This window comes from Camelina sativa, chromosome 5 (genome assembly GCF_000633955.1).
Source record: "Camelina sativa cultivar DH55 chromosome 5, Cs, whole genome shotgun sequence".
Taxonomy (NCBI): Eukaryota; Viridiplantae; Streptophyta; class Magnoliopsida; order Brassicales; family Brassicaceae; genus Camelina; species Camelina sativa.
In genome coordinates, this window is record NC_025689.1 from 27,483,839 (window position 1) to 27,500,205 (window position 16,367).

Sequence of the window (16,367 nt, forward strand, 5' to 3'; positions counted from 1 at the left end):
GTTTCCTTGTGTTTTATTCAAAGACTAGAAAAAAATTACAAACGAAGGTTTCTTGGGAACGCAGTCCCTCGAATATCCTCTCACCAACAATACAATCCACAATATTCGGACTCAACTCTAACAAATGGAAACCCAACGGTAAAGTAAAAGCATAGAAAACTACCCCATCAGCAAGACGGTTCGCTTCTCTATATACACGTGAAATCCGGACCACCCAGTCTCTAGAAAAGAAGCCATGGCACAAGCGTACCAGGAAAAATAAGGGATGCTTCTCACCAATCCCTTTGGTTAAAAATCCCACCACCAGCTTAGAGTCCACCTCAACCTCTAACTGCCAAAAATTCTTCTCCCAAGCCAAGTAAAGACCATAATAAATCTCCCATAATTCCGCTAGAGGCGCCGAACATATACCGATGTTCAGAGCAAAACCACCACACCACCAGCCCATGTGATCTCTCAACACACCCCCGGCCACAGCCAAACTTGGATTCCCGCATGATGCGCCATCCGTATTAATTTGATCCAACCCTCATCCGATGCTCTCCAAGCATTCATTTGTTCAACCCTGCCCAAGTTGTTTTCCCTTGACTGGTGGACACGATGCATTTTGTTTACCTCCTTCGCTAGTTCTTTCACAAATTTTACCTGATCCCAACATTTTCCAATAACGTCAAACACATTACCACATCTCCATTTCCATCTCCACCATAAACCCATGGCGAACAGAGTCGACCAAACACAACCTCCGATCTCTTCCGTCTCCCCCAGGTTTCCGTATAACCAACCCAATGATGGAGCGTTGAAAAAATTAAGTCGCCTACTAGCCGGCACTACACGCTGCCATACCCCAGCCATGGCTGGACAATCCCTCAACACATGAAGTATAGTTTCCTCCCATCCTTTGCAGACTTGACAGACACTTGAACTCCCAATATGTCTTCGGAATCTTTCATGATTAGTCATCAGTACCTGATTGGCAACCAACCAAAGAAACATTCTGACCCTCTTTGGCGCCACTACCCGCCACACACGCTTAAAGAAATCTGCCATGTGAAGTCTTGGGGATGAGTCCTGCATCAGCATGACATAAGCAGATGTCACAGTAAAGGTCCCATCTGCAATACCTTCCCAAGCTAACCTGTCACTGGCACCAGTTACATTATCCACCACCATTGCTGATAGCATTAGTCTAGTATGCGATGAAACATATGGCAAAATATGATTCAACCTCCATCTTGCCCCTTCCCGCCATAGGTCTTTCACCCGAACCTCTCTCTGCTCGCTTGGTAGCTCAGTAGTCACCTCCTCCAACAGTGGTGTGTCAGACATCCACCTATCCTCCCAAAACCGGATATCACTACCATTCCCCATAACCCAATTCTGTCCTTTGGTTACTACCTCTCGCAAACTCACCTTGATGCTTCGCCAAGTTGAGGAACCCGGTTTCCTGGCTGACATCCAAGCTGGTTCATTAACCCCTCCGACCTTATACTTGCTCCGCAACGTTCTGGCCCATAAACTGGTATGATCCTCCAAAAGTCGCCACCCCAACTTTTCCAATAAGGCTTTGTTCATAACCTGTGACTTTCAAATCACAAAACCTATTTTTGATCGGTGTAAGTAGACTTTGTCCCATGTTATAAGATGTTGCTTCCTCATCTCTGTTGTACTACCCCACAACAGTCTCGTGACAGTTTATCCAGCCCATCTAACATTAACTTAGGCAACAATATCATGCTCATGGTATGCACCGGTATCGAAGAGAGAATTGACTTTGTCAATGTAAGTCTCCCTGCCATACTCAAGAGTTTACCCTTCCACCCAGCCAGCCGTGATGAAATCCTCTGAAAAAATTCTCCAAATGTATTCTTATTGATTCACTTCTGCAACATTGGCATACCTAAATACTTCCCCAAATCCTTGGTTGCCTTGATACCACTTTCATCTGAAATTTGGTTGCACAATTCTCCGGAGATGTTCTCAGAAAAGTAGATTTTGGATTTCTCCAAACTGACTTTTTGAACCGAAGCAACACAAAAAGTCTCCAATATTCGTCTTATAACCCAAATCTGTGTTACTGACGCCTCCGCAAATAAAATGAAATCATCTGCAAAGCAGATATGAGATAACTTGGGTCCCCCACGAGACAAAGAGATAGCTTTCCACTCACTTCTAGCTACTGTATTATCGATCATGTGACACAGGCGCTCCAAGCACAGCAAAAAAAGATATGGTGATAGAGGATCACCTTGCCTCAACCCTAGAGATGGCTTGAAAGAAGCAGTCTTCTCCCCATTCCAAAGAATTGTCACTGGACAGGCATATAAACCCTTCATGAGGCAAAGATTAAACCACTAGAGGCACATCATCCATTGAATACAACCTCTTATAATAAGCCACTGCCATATCCTCCAGTTCCTGAGCACTCGTCACCCATGTATTCTCGTCATTTTGCAACATTTCGATGCGGTTTCTTCGCCGACGAATCACCATTGATGTATGGAAATACGTTGTGTTTCGATCTTGTAACATCCACGAACCAAGTATCGCATTTTTGGTCTGAGTGTCGATCGACACCCTTGGTGTATCGATCGACACCATGTTTTCCTGATTGGTCGTGTTGGTTTTAATTGCTGTTTGGTTCGGTTTGGTTCAATTAGAAATCCATAAACCGTGTATTTAAGTTAAAGGACGACCCAAGTCGAGGTTTTCTATTGTTTTGGTCGCCGTTGAGTGAGAAAAAGAGAGAAAAAGAGAGAAAAAGGAGAGAAAGCGTTGGAGAGTGTTTCTATGAGATTTTGGCTTGTTCTTGGTGGTTTTGGTGAGATCTGTGGCTGTGGAAGGGAGAGTTGTTGCTGGGAATGAAGGAGAAGCTTGTGAAGGTGTTGTTTCTACCGTTTCTCAACCCAATCTTCCTGTAAAAGAGGTGAGTGCTTGACCATGGTTGATCTAAGCATGAGATCTCTTTTGTTTGGCTGTTCTTTGTCTATTTGTGGTGTTTGCTTGCTTGGGTTTGTTGTTTTCGTGTTTCCCATAGGTTCCTGAGGTATTTGGGTGAGTTTGGGACGGTTTCAAGTTGATTTGAAATGGAGGATCGACGTTCTTGTTCGTGCAGTTTGCATCTGCAAAAGCATTGTCGATCGACACCATGTTGGTCTAGCATCGGTCGACACCGACTTAGCATCGGTCGACACCATGTTGGTCTAGCATCGGTAGACACCGACTTAGCGTCGGTCGACACCAGTCTCATCCGAGACTTGTTTTCCTAGTTTGATGTATTGCTTGTGTTTTGTTTGCTTGCTTAAACATGAGAGTCTCAAATGATTGTGTGTATAACCTAACAGATGGGAGGATGGCCTCACTAAGTATTTATGATAACACTTGCGCTTCTCAATTGTTGTTTGTGGTGTGCAAGTAAAGGCAAAGTGTGATCGTGGAATCAAGGCGATGAGGAGGAGGATGTTCTAGAGACTTGATTGATTGTGGTCTAGCTCTTGTTAGGTTGCTAGTATTGAGTTGATAGGACATTGTAGGATATTGGAACTTGGTTATTTCATTGCTGGTATTGATTTATTGCATTGTTGGTTATTGGATTGTTATTGTTGGAATTCTCATTGGTTTAATGGAATTGTTTTGTTATCCGCTGTTGTTGATTGTTCCTAGGTTGTTAGTGGGTATGGGTCCACTAGTGAATTAATATTATTATTTTTTTTATATAAAAAAGATGGGTTGTTTCATTTTGGTATCAAAGCCCTTACAATTCTAGGTCTAGGGTTCACTGTGCTTTGCTGTTGATGTTTAGGATTTCATGCTAGAGTTGATTGTGTGAGTCAGTCAATTGTGTGTGGCATGAGGTCCTAGAACATCCTCTTCGAGTCTTCAATGAGATTCCACGGTAAGATGTGTACTTTATGTGCGGTTTTGAATTGTGTGCTTAGCCTTCTGTTCTGGGTAGTGCAGATGGCTAGAGAGGGTGCTGTTGGTCGCGGGCGTGGTCGTGGTCATGGTCGGGGACGAGGTCAGGTTCCCGAGGACAGTGTGAGTGTGACCCAGAGCATTGCCAGAGAGGAGGTAGCGGAGTCACAGGTTCATCCTAGTGTGTCTGGAGACCAGGCTAGTTTGGGTGACGGCAGGGCGGATGGGCCTGGTGTCGGTCACGGTGTTGCCCCGGGTGTGAGGGTTGCAGCGGAGGGTGCTCCAGACAGGGAGGATGTCTTGATGGACTTGCTAGCTCAGATTTTGGCGCGGCTTCCAGCAGCAGTGCCGCCAGTAGTTGGTGGGCAGGTTCCAGTGGTGCCGCCAGTGATTGGTAGGCAGGTTCCAGTAGTGCCGCCAGTGGTTGGTGGGCAGGTTCCGGCGGTACAGCCTGAGGTGGGTTTGCAGGCAGGTGTGCAGCCGGGGGCCGAGGTAGTGGATGCTCAGTATGTGCACATGATGGTGCAGCTGCAGCGAGTGGGAGCGGGGTCTTTCTCGGGAGGTACGGATCCGAGTGTAGCGGATGAGTGGAGAGAAAGGATGGAGGATATTTTCCAGTTGCTTCGGTGTCCCGAGCAGTATAGAGTGGTTTTGGCAGTGTATTACCTGACAGGAGATGCACGTGTGTGGTGGAGGTCGGTGATCGCATGGAGGATGCCGCGGGAGATGACTTGGGGGGATTTTCTGAGGGAGTTTAACTCCAAGTATTTTCCATAGGAGGCTCTTGATCGCATGGAGGCACGGTTATTGGGGTTGACTCAGGGGGACCGTACAGTGCGGGAGCTGGATGCAGAGTTCAGTTGGCTTTTGGGGTATGCAGGCCGGGCATGGGAGCCATAGTCAACTCAGGTGCAGAGGTTCTTGTTGGCTCTGCGGGATGATCTGAGGACTCGGTGCAGGGTGAGGAACTATGCAACGAGGCGGGAGCTGGTTGAGGTTGCAGCTGGGATAGAGGATGACTTGAGGTCACAGTTGGTGGTGGTCAGTCCAGCGGCTAAGTCAGAGGAGACATTGGAGCAGAGCATTCAAAGCAAGCATAGGCAGTTGGAGCAAAGGCGTAAAAGGAAGCGGAAAGAGACAACGGTGGCAAACCAAAGTGGCCAGGGATGCTATGGGCGCGGGAGCCCGGATCACATGTTGGCAAGCTGTCCCAAGAAAGGTGACTCGCAGGAGTATCGTCGATTGTGTTATCATTGTGGGGAGGAAGGGCATATCAGGCCTTTCTGTCCTAAGAAGAGGCAGATGATGGAGGTTGTGGCACAGCCGAAGGGAGGACCGGGTGCCCATTCCGGCGCTTAGTTTTAGCTTTTGTTTTTTTTCTTTCTTTATGTATTTTCGTTTGGAGTTGTAAACAATTATTGCTTTTGAGGTTCTAATAAAAGTTAGAGTTTTTTGGATTTGAGAAATTGTGAAATCAGTGGAAAGGAAATAGCTCGGGAATTCTATAAATGGAAAGTTTCCATAAATAGAAGGTTGCTATAAATGGAAAGTTTCCATAAATAGAAGGTTGCTATAAATGGAAAGTTTCCATAAATAGAATATCGTTATAAAAGGAAAGTTTCTAAAAATGGGAAGTTTTATGAATAGTTAAAGCTTGCCTATTAATGGAAAGTGTTGAGGTAGATCTACTCGGGAGATACTCGATGACATTAGACTTGTTTTCTCAAGATCGTGTGGGCCCAACTCTTATGATACGATAGCTCGATGGACTTTGTGGCCAGAGAATGGGAGTGGTATGTTTGCTTCGGATGACGATCTGAGAGCGCGCTTTAGGGTGACGACCCTAGAACGGGATTTTGAGACTCCCTGGATACCGTAGCTGTGAGCCGCGGCTCGGCAGTGAGCTGGTATGTCTCGAGGGTTGCAACCAGAGTGCGGGGGGGGAGTGGGCGTGTGAGACTCCCTGGATACCGTAGCTGTAGCCTATGGCCTGGCAGTGAGCCGGTATGTCTTGAAGGTTGCGACCTGAGAGCGGGGGGAGTGTGAGTGACTTCCTGGATGTTGTAGCTTAAGGTGGTTAGCCTGATAGCGGGCCGGCATGATTTGTTAGTTGCGACTACGGACGGGGGAAGCACTGAGTTGTGAGCAAATAGTGTCTTTGATGTGAGTATATTGGCTAGAGGGAGACCTCATGGTTCAGTCGGAGGTGTGCGGGCTGTTGCGACAGTGGCACGGGAAACCTTGGCTGATGGTGTTCAGTCCGGTCGGAGGACGTGTTGATGGTGGCACGGAGGTCCTTGACGGATGGACGGTGCTGCGGGATTGAGGACGAATCCTTATTGGTGGGGGAGAATTGTAACATCCGCAAACCAAGTATCACATTTTTGGTTTGAGTGTCGATCGACACCCTTGGTGTATCGATCGACACCATGTTTTCCGGGTTGGTCGTGTTGGTTTTAATTGCTGTTTGGTTTGGTTTTGTTCAATTAGAAATCCATAAACCGTTTATTTAAGGTATGGACGATCCAAGTCGAGGTTTTCTATTGTTTTGGTCGCTGTTGAGTGAGAAAAAGAGAGAAAAAGGAGAGAAAGCGTTGGAGAGTGTTTCTGTGAGATTTTGGCTTGTTCTTGGTGGTTTTGGTGAGATCTGTGACTGTGGAAGGGAGAGTTGTTGCTGGGAACGAAGGATAAGCTTGTGAAGGTGTTGTTTCCACCGTTTCTCAACCCAATCTTCCTGTAAAAGAGGTGAGTGCTTGACCATGGTTGATCTAAGCATGAGATCTCTTTTGTTTGGCTGTTCTTTGTCTATTTGTGGTGTTTGCTTGCTTGGGTTCATTGTTTTCGTGTTTCCCATAGGTTCCTGAGATATTTGGGTTAGTTTGGGACGGTTTCGAGTTGATTTGAAACGGAGGATCGACGTTTGTGTTCGTGCAGTTCGCGTCTGCAGAAGCAGTGTCAATCGACACCAATGTGGTGTCGGTCGACACCATATTGGTCTAGCATCGGTCGACACCATGTTGGTCTAGCATCAGTCGACATCGACGTAGCGTCGGTCGACACCATGTTGGTCTAGCATCGGTCGACACCGACTTAGCGTCGGTCGACACCGACTTAGCGTCGGTTGACACCATGTTGGTCTAGCATCGGTCAACACTGACTTAGCGTTGGTCGACACCAGTCTCATCCGAGACTTGTTTTCCTGGTTTGATGTATTGCTTGTGTTTTGTTTGCTTGCTTAAACATGAGAGTCTCAAATGCTTGTGTGTATAACCTAGTAGATGGGAGGATGGCCTCACTAAGTATTTATGATAATACTTATGCATCTGAATTGTTGTTTGTGGTGTGCAGGTAAAGGCAAAGTGTGATCGTGGAATCAAGGCGATGAGGAGGAGGATGTTCTAGAGACTTGATTGATTGTGGTCTAGTTCTTGTTAGGTGTCTAGTATTGAGTTGATAGGACATTGTAGGATGTTGGAACTTGGTTATATCATTGCTGGTATTGATTTATTGCATTGTTGGTTATTGGATTGTTATTGTTGGAATTCTTATTGGTTTAATAGAATTGTTTTGTTATCCGCTGTTGTTGATTTGTTGCTAGGTTGTTAGTGGGTAGGGGACCACTAGTAAATTAATATTATTATTTTTTTTTAAAAAGATGGGTTGTTTCAGATCCCCAAGAGCAATCAAATTCTCTCTTGATTTTTGAAACAAAAGAATCTCCTCCTGTTCAAGCACCACTTCAAACTCTTTCAAAAGACTCTCCTCTGCAGATAACAATTTATCTGATTGCGAATGTTCCAACTCATCCTGTACCGCCTTTATTTTATCCATGAGTGATGATTTACGCTTTTGAACATCCCCAAAAACCTCACGGTTCGTTAGATTAAAGTCTTTGATTTTGTCTAAATTTTTCTTTTCTTATTTTACACGCTTTTATTTCTTTTCTCTTGTATGTTTCAGGTACATGCCTAAGCATAGCACCAGGAAAAATCCTACTGGTCCAGTTGTTAAGCTTACAAACCAAGAGTTAGGACAACTGGAGCGTGATAACACAAAAGCAGCCAAGTCAGCGAAGATGGCCAATACAATCATATTGAGACCTGATGCGGCTGGAGTTTTGAGGGATCAAGAGGGTCATGTGCGCAACAAACAAGGCCAAAAACTTGATGCTGATGGACGGGTTATTCAGGAAGAACTCGTCGTGGTCGATGAGAATGCAGGTTGCGTCGACCGACGCAATGACGGCATCGATCGACGCAACCAAGAAGGCATCGACCGACGCAAAAAATTTGATATGGTCAAATTGTAATACCCTAATGGTACTAACAGCCTTGCAGTTGTAATACTCTAGGGGTCGAATCCACAAAGACTCTAGATCACACAATATACTTATTAATCTTTTAATTATGCTAAATCAAAATATTAAATTAAAAAAATGCAAAAACAAAATTAAAAGTGTTGTAAATTCAAAGGATCAAAGAGCTAGGCCTAGGGAAATTATCAGGAATTTATAAATTATTAAATCAATCAATAAATTAGGATTCAAGCAATTAAGAGCAGATCTAGAACTCTAAACTCTTTTGTAAAATAGTTCAGTTCTCACTGCAAATATTATCTAAATTTAAAAGCAGAAAATCCAAATCTCTTTGCAAGAAGTAATTTTGCTCATCAAAAGGTTTTATCAGGAAAATCAATTATATTCTCATATCAATTTATTTTCCTAAAGTATTAATTATAGGTGATCAGTCAATAATTAATGTGAAGAACAACCTAAGATGGAGATCATAGAAGATAATGAATCCTAAAATTAACAGATCTAATAAACTATAAAAACCATATGAAAAACCCTAAACCTAATAAGCAAACTACTCAGACATGTTTAATGAAGAACAAGACATATTTTCTGAATAATAAGCAATTGATATTAAGAAGTAAGAAAGGAGTTCAAGAATCTTCTCTCTACAGATGAAATCAGATCGCTCTCTCCCAACAGCTCTCAATCAAAAAGGTGGCTGGAATCAAAATTGCTAGAAAATAACTTAGGTCTTAACAATGACCATAAAAATCCTATAAATACTCTAAAACACGTCTTGGGCCTTAATTGCAAATAAGGGAAACTTGGGCAAATTTTGTAAATTTTCTAAAGCCTTATGGAGGAAACTTCCGATTGACTTGTGGCAGCTGCATCGATCGATGCTTTAGTTGCATCGGTCGATGCAAACTCTTAAACTCGTCTCCCAGCTTCGTTGAGCAGCCTTCATGCTTTGATTATGCTCCAAATCATCCTCTTTTAGCTTCTTAGTGTTCCATCCGTGCCAATGAGTACCAAAACCAATAAAGACTCAAAAACAACCTAGAAAACTAATCAAAAGATTCAAAAAGCACACTTATACCATGGTTAAAAACCACAAAAACCATGATATATCATATAGCATTCATAGAGACATAGTCTTATAAGTATTTGAAACGAGATTAACCGATCATTTGTGTTTGTTCAGTTTTTCATGTTTGCCTTTCATTTCATCTTAATAAAATGAGACGAAAAGGAAGAAAGAGAATATAGAAATCTAAGTTACACTTAACAATACATAAAGTATTATTAAATTAAAAGTAAATGTTTGTATCTAATTTAATTTAGATTCTAATCGTTTTATACAGGAAAAAATATCACGTGACAGAGTTATATAGTGGGAAAAAGAACAAAAGATTTACTCAACTAAAAACCTTTGATCTGAAACGAAGATATTGTAATGGTCAAACTTTTTTTAGAAAACTATGAAAAAGAATTTTGAAAAAATAATCCAACTAAAAAAATCAATGGTCACAAAATAGAAAAGAAAATAATATGTAAGCTGTTACAAAAAGTGACATGTAATTTGAGTAGCATATCTCATAAGACATATTATCAACGGGAGCTACAATTCTATAACATGATAAAAAATTAACAAGAAAACAAGTTTGAGATTTCATTAATTTTATCAAATGCTTTTAAACCAAAACATTGACATAAACAACATATTTAAAGTATACTATGTTTTTTGAGAAGACAAAGCTGATGTTGCATCAAAAAATTAACATCTGAAAATAACATATGAGGTTTTAGAAAAATATGTAACCTGGATTAGTGAACGGATATTCATTGACGGTTTAATAGTTTCACCATCTAAGTATTCTTGATTTGGTTGGAAGTTTTATTATGGCAGGTGATGCACTTGGACAACTCCGTTGTAGCGACAGAGCACTAAAACTGTTCATGAAACTTTGTATATTTTTATTTAATGTGGGATATCGTTATGTTTAAATGATTTCTATAATTAAGCCAACGATCGACATTTGATGTTAGAACTTTTAAAAAGGTGTTATCATGGGAAATTTTATAAATATATATATATATATATATATAAATATAAAGGTGTTATCAACGATCGACATATATATATATATATATATATATATTCTATTGATAAATTTTATTTAATACTACCACTAGTAAAAACAGAGCCTATAGCCATGGAATATTCCGTGAATAAGGCCACATTTTTGTGGCTATATGACCACACAGACACGACAAGACACGGAAAAAAATCGTGTCTATACGATTGTGGACTAAAATTTTTCGTGGCTTTTTGTGACGTTATAGTCACGATTTTGACACGCGTATTTCGTGACATAAATTGCCACTGAATAGTCAGGCAAATTTTTGTGGTCAGTTAGCCACGATTCAGTTTATGTCTATTTAGTGACTAAGTAGACACGAAGCACTTGTGTCTAAAACAATGGCTTTTTTTAACCACGAACCACCGTGACCTGGTTATTGCGAAGAATTTAGAAATTGAAACCTATACCCCAAAATACTAAAATTTGAAACGTGAAATGCAAATTCTAAAATCTGAATCGTGAAATATAAAATCTAAAATACAATACCATAGATTTCCAAAGTTTTACAAAAAGATCCATGAGATTTTAAAAAACTTACAAAAGCCGATTAAGTATTACGAAAGATGCAAATATTTTGCAAAGCAAGCTAAAAATACAAGATACACAATAAAGTAAGAGACACACCGCTTATCTAAGTGCTTGTGAAGTTAAAGTCACGAGTCGCACACCATTTTTCAAAGTCAGCTTGTTGAGCTCGAGTCAAAAGTGGAGTCGAGGTCGAGGCAGAGTTAGGTATTGTGGCATTCAGGACAGTGGGATTACTAGGTTTTGCAGCAGGATGAGAAGGTTGAGTATGATTAACTCGTTGGAGGGTAGCAGAATTCACCCCAAGAGCCTGTAGAATCACATTTAGTGAAGCTCGTGTTGCAGCCATCTCGTCCTTGAACTCACTCTTCAAGGCTATCATATCATCTTTGCGCGTCGTCATGTCAGTCTTGAGAGTTTCAACATCAAAATCCCGATATTGAACACTGCCTATTCCATAATGCGTCCTTTGCTTGACTTACCCCGCTGTGAATGGATATAAAACCAAATTAATATAAACCAACAATCAAAGACAAACATTCAGATCAAAAGTCAAAAACAGCTAGTCCAAACAAAAACTAAATCAAAACAATGAAGATTCTCTTATGGATTGTGAATGAAAAAGTGCAGACATCATACACCTACAAAACATCATCCACATAATACAAAAGTGAAAGTTATTTCAATAATACCTTGATTCCCAATATAAGTTTTGCTACAACATTAAAAGAAGACATTAGTATCTGTAAGTAAGTAAACTAAGTTATGTAGAGTAAAAGAAGTAGTATAAATTTTGAACACTTACCACAAAAGATTGCCACCAGTTAGTTTTTCTCTCCTGAGAAACAAATTTCCAGCTTGACTATGGTCCCCTGTAGTTGCCTTGCCAAGTCCCAGGGGTCTACACCGAACCTGGCAGAAGAAAAAATAAGAATTAGAGACAAAGAAGATTATACATTCATGATATACACATTTATAGAATTTTGCTTACTAATTACCATAAAGCGCCATTGATTTTCCTTGGATGGAGGTGTGGTTGGCCTTCTCTTGAGGCAGCACGTAGTAGTGCCTCTTCGATTCTACGAGCGTAATTGTTTTCAGCTGAAGATGTTGCGCTTATAGATCCAATAGCTCCTGGAGGCATGGAAGGACCTAGAGGAATGGGAGAACCCAAAGGTGAAGACCTTGTAGGCCTTCTCTGTTGCATATATGCAAACAAAGCAGAACACATACATTGAAAGGGGATCTGAAGAACATACTCAAAACCTAAACTTTTATACATTGAAATGGGATCTGAAGAAACCCATATCCAGAAGAGAAGAAGAAGATTTACCAGTAGATTTAAGTCGGAAGGCCGTGTGCGACGACGGTTAGAGGCTTGGTCGGACGGAGTCATCGATTCGAATTGGAGAAACTGTAAGCGCTTGTTTATGAAGTGTGTTTTTGATGAGAGAGAGATAATTTTTTTTTTTCTAAGTGTTAAGTTAGAAATGGAGGCAGAGATAATAAAACACATAAGGGGAAGGTTTCCTTGCTTTTAACCTAATGTAAAAGTTTTTCTATTAACCCGGGAACCCAAATATTTCTCCCAAATATTTTTTGGTGATTAATTTTTTTGTGACCCGGGAAAACCAAATAATTTATTGTTTCGCTGATCCAATTCAACTTAAATAATTTAGTGTAAAACAATTAAATGAAATTATGCTGTAAGAAAACTGGTATAATTAAACTTATAAAACTGATATTAAATTAAAACATGATAACGTATAGAAAAACATATGTTCTTAAATAAGATATTAAAGTAAAACATGATAACACATTTGATCACATTTTTACTTTGTGGTTTTGTAACACATTTTATTGTGGGTAATTTGTCACCATTTTATCACATTTTTACTTTGTGGTTTTGTTATCACAAATTTAAAGTGACTATTTCGTAACTAGTTTAGTGACATCACTTATGTGACTGTGTCGTGACTATTTTAGCCACGGTTAGACTACGTCTTATTCACGTTTTTACTTTTTTTTCATTTTCGTGACTTTATGTGACTATTTCGTCACTGTTTAAAAAAAAGCCATGGAGTGACCGTGACGAGGAAGTGGCTATATGATATTTTTTTACTAGTGTACGGGTCCTATTTATCTATCTAGTACAAATAATTAATGCTCACCCATATTGCCAAAAATATCAAACTATATTAAATATCATAACTAATTGACAAAAAATGACACAATCAATTTGAGGGCATGATCGTCTAGTCCATGTGGTTGAATGGAAAAAGTGTTTAACATGTGAAAGAATAGAAAAGTTTTTATCAAAATGTGGTAGAATCAACTATTTTCCCTAAATATTATAACCTTATATCATAAACTATATGATTATTTCTCATCAAAAATTTTAAATGTATCCTCCGAATAACATAAATTATTTTATTTTATCCACTTAGTCGGAGTCATATTAATTTTATCATATACCTGTAGTTATCGTTCAACACTTTAATTAAAAAAAAAATAGAATATTTTAAGATTCACCAATTTTTTTAAAGGAATCAAAGAAATAACATGAGAAATCTAAGAGAAATGTCATGACCAGATCATCCCCACAGTGTCTGTGATGCTAAAACCGACCTCAATCATCGATCGACGCTGTGGATATTGGTTTATTATTTGTATTATGGCTGGTTAGTAATGTTTATGTGGTTGGTTTAAGTAAGTAGTATGAGATGCTTGATTAATAGAAAAAAACAAAAAAAAAACTGATCGGGTTGTTTCAAACGGTGTCTCGTCTTGTTCGTTATAATCAGAGGATACCATTCTTCCCATTCAAAGTACCGGTAATGAATGACGCTGAAGATAGTCTGGTAGACAATTCAACAGTGGTAGTGGTCGGAGAGCATATGTAAGGAGACGTTATACTGACCTGTACTAAGGGATAGAAAGACCCAGAAAGAACTCTGAAAGTAGGTGAAGAGAAAATAAAGAAGAACTACTGAAAAACTTTCGAAAGAATATCACAGTCAATAAACGACTTGATGGCCAATGACGAATACGAGTTCCAACGAACCAAGGGAGAAGATGGCCGATAGCCAAAGGATTTTTTATAATGGAAGTTCTTAAAAAATTACAAAGAAGAAGAATTGTCGAGCCAAAAATGAAATACGACAAACGGCCAACGAAGATTATCGAAAAGACAATGAACCAGCGATAAAAGTATCAGAAGGCTAACGCTGGTATCAAGACACCAGCGTACCAGCTGTCAAATTACCAAGAGGATAACGTTGGTACCGAGAAGCCAATGTGCCAGAAGCAGAATTACAGAGAGGCTAACATTGGTACCGGGAGGCCAACATATTAAAAGTAGAATTACCGAGACACTAACGTTGGTACCGAGAGGCCAATGATGATACCAAGGGAGATACATGTTGGAGACCAGTAAAGTGATAAAATCACGATGAAATAGATGGATGAATGATTAAAGACTCATAGTCAAAGAACTCTTAAAGCAAACAAAGATGAATAATCGATGATCGATAATTTCTAGAAGACTGTCGATAAGCCCCGACCCATGGTCGGGAAACTTGCGCTAAAACACAAAGAAAAGAAAAGTAAGGAAGAATGGGAGCAACATTAGCACTAAAAATCAAAGGAAGAATAAGATTGAAATATATGGTCAGCCACATCGTTGTATTATTAAGAAACTTTACATTCACAAAACAATTCATAAAACCATGTATTCTACGAATATCAGTATGGATCAATACACACAATCATCAAGACTTGGATCAATAAGAATAATTTGAATAGTATTATTAAAATCACATGCTTCGTCAGTGCAACCATGATTTTGGTAGTAACTATACATCATAAATGATGCATGGCTACTAAGAGTATTTGGCTCAAAGCAAATCCCACCAGGTTGGATTTGTCTACAATCAATTTTTCCTATGCTGCATCCCCAATCAAAATTAGCTTGTAAATCTGCATCCGTCACCGATAGAGCTGACATACACCATGTCTTTCCAGAGACATGAAGAGGATGGATTACAAGGAGATATCCAAGGAAGGGATTTAATGAGAAATGTCATTTTTGTAATGAAATTTTTAATAAATGTCATTTTATAACTTTTCTTTCTGAGAATGTCATTTTCTAACTCCATGCCATATGAAGAAAAGACAAAACTACCCATGAGTTAAATGAGGATTTTTTTTTGGGGACTATTTGTGGTGGTCAAGTCTTATCACTTAAGAGGATCTGGTCCACTAAGGAGACAGAATGAAAAAGTTTTGGTGGACAAAAACATGGTCAGGGTTGAATCTGGTCGCTGAAGGCACAACACGTTTAAAACGTTAGCTGATCAGCAAGGTGGACACGTTATCTTCATAATGATAAACAAGAAAGAGTACAACCAAGCGGTTCTGGTCCACTAAAAAGATCAATGGACAGAATTCGGATGGACAAAACCTGTCAAGTTGTTGAATTTGGTCCACGAATCTGGTCCATCGAGAGACAATAAACAATGGATCGTGGATCTAGTCCACCTGAGCTGCATCAGATGTTTATTTTAAATCACAAATTTCTGGGGCAGGCGAATCATATGGAGGTATGAAATGAGAGAAATGGATGTTTGAAGAGAGAAAGAGTTGGAGGTTTGGAGGTTTGGAGGTTTGGAGAGAGAGAGAGAGTTGAAGTTTTGGAGATTTTCAGAAAAAAAAAAAAGAGATGGTGGCTGAGAGAGATTGAGAGAAACGAGAGAAGAAGAGATAGAACATAAATGTGAAAGAATTCATCAAGAAAAATTTTGTCATTTTATGTGTAAAAAGTGTGTCCTATGGCACCTTATAAAAGACTCAATTGAAACTGGCATTGGCCATAAGCGTGCTACTGTACATGACACTATCGTTAAAAATTTTTTGAAGGAATATTAGTGTCAACTGTGGAACATTTTAGTTGTGTCTTGTACATGATAAATCAAATGGTATTGCAATATATATATATATATATATATATATATATATATATATATATATTGTAACGCCCTCGAACCAAAGTATTTGTTTGGGTGTCGAATGACACCAGTCAACACCACTTCTCAGGTTATTTCTAATTTCTCCAGTAGGAGCTTTCCTTGGAGGCTGTTTTCGTGGTTGTAGAGTTAGAAATCTCTTTTTCAAAGGTGAGTACATGACCATGGCTTAGGGATGTTAAAAGTGGATTTTACCCAGTTGGGTACCCGAAACCAGGATTGAATGGGCAGGACCCGTTTACATAAAATCTTACGTGGGTTTTAAATGGGCAGGACCCGTTTACACAAAGTCTTACACGGGTTTACCCTTCTGGGTTATGGATACCCATCGGGTTTTTTTTAACTTCATGTCACTTAATCATAAGCCAACAAATCTAAAATACGCTCTCTCTCAAAATCGAGTGATATTAATTATAAGCATCATATAATTTCTTTTTGTAAGAGCTTTTTGATTCTCATCATCAA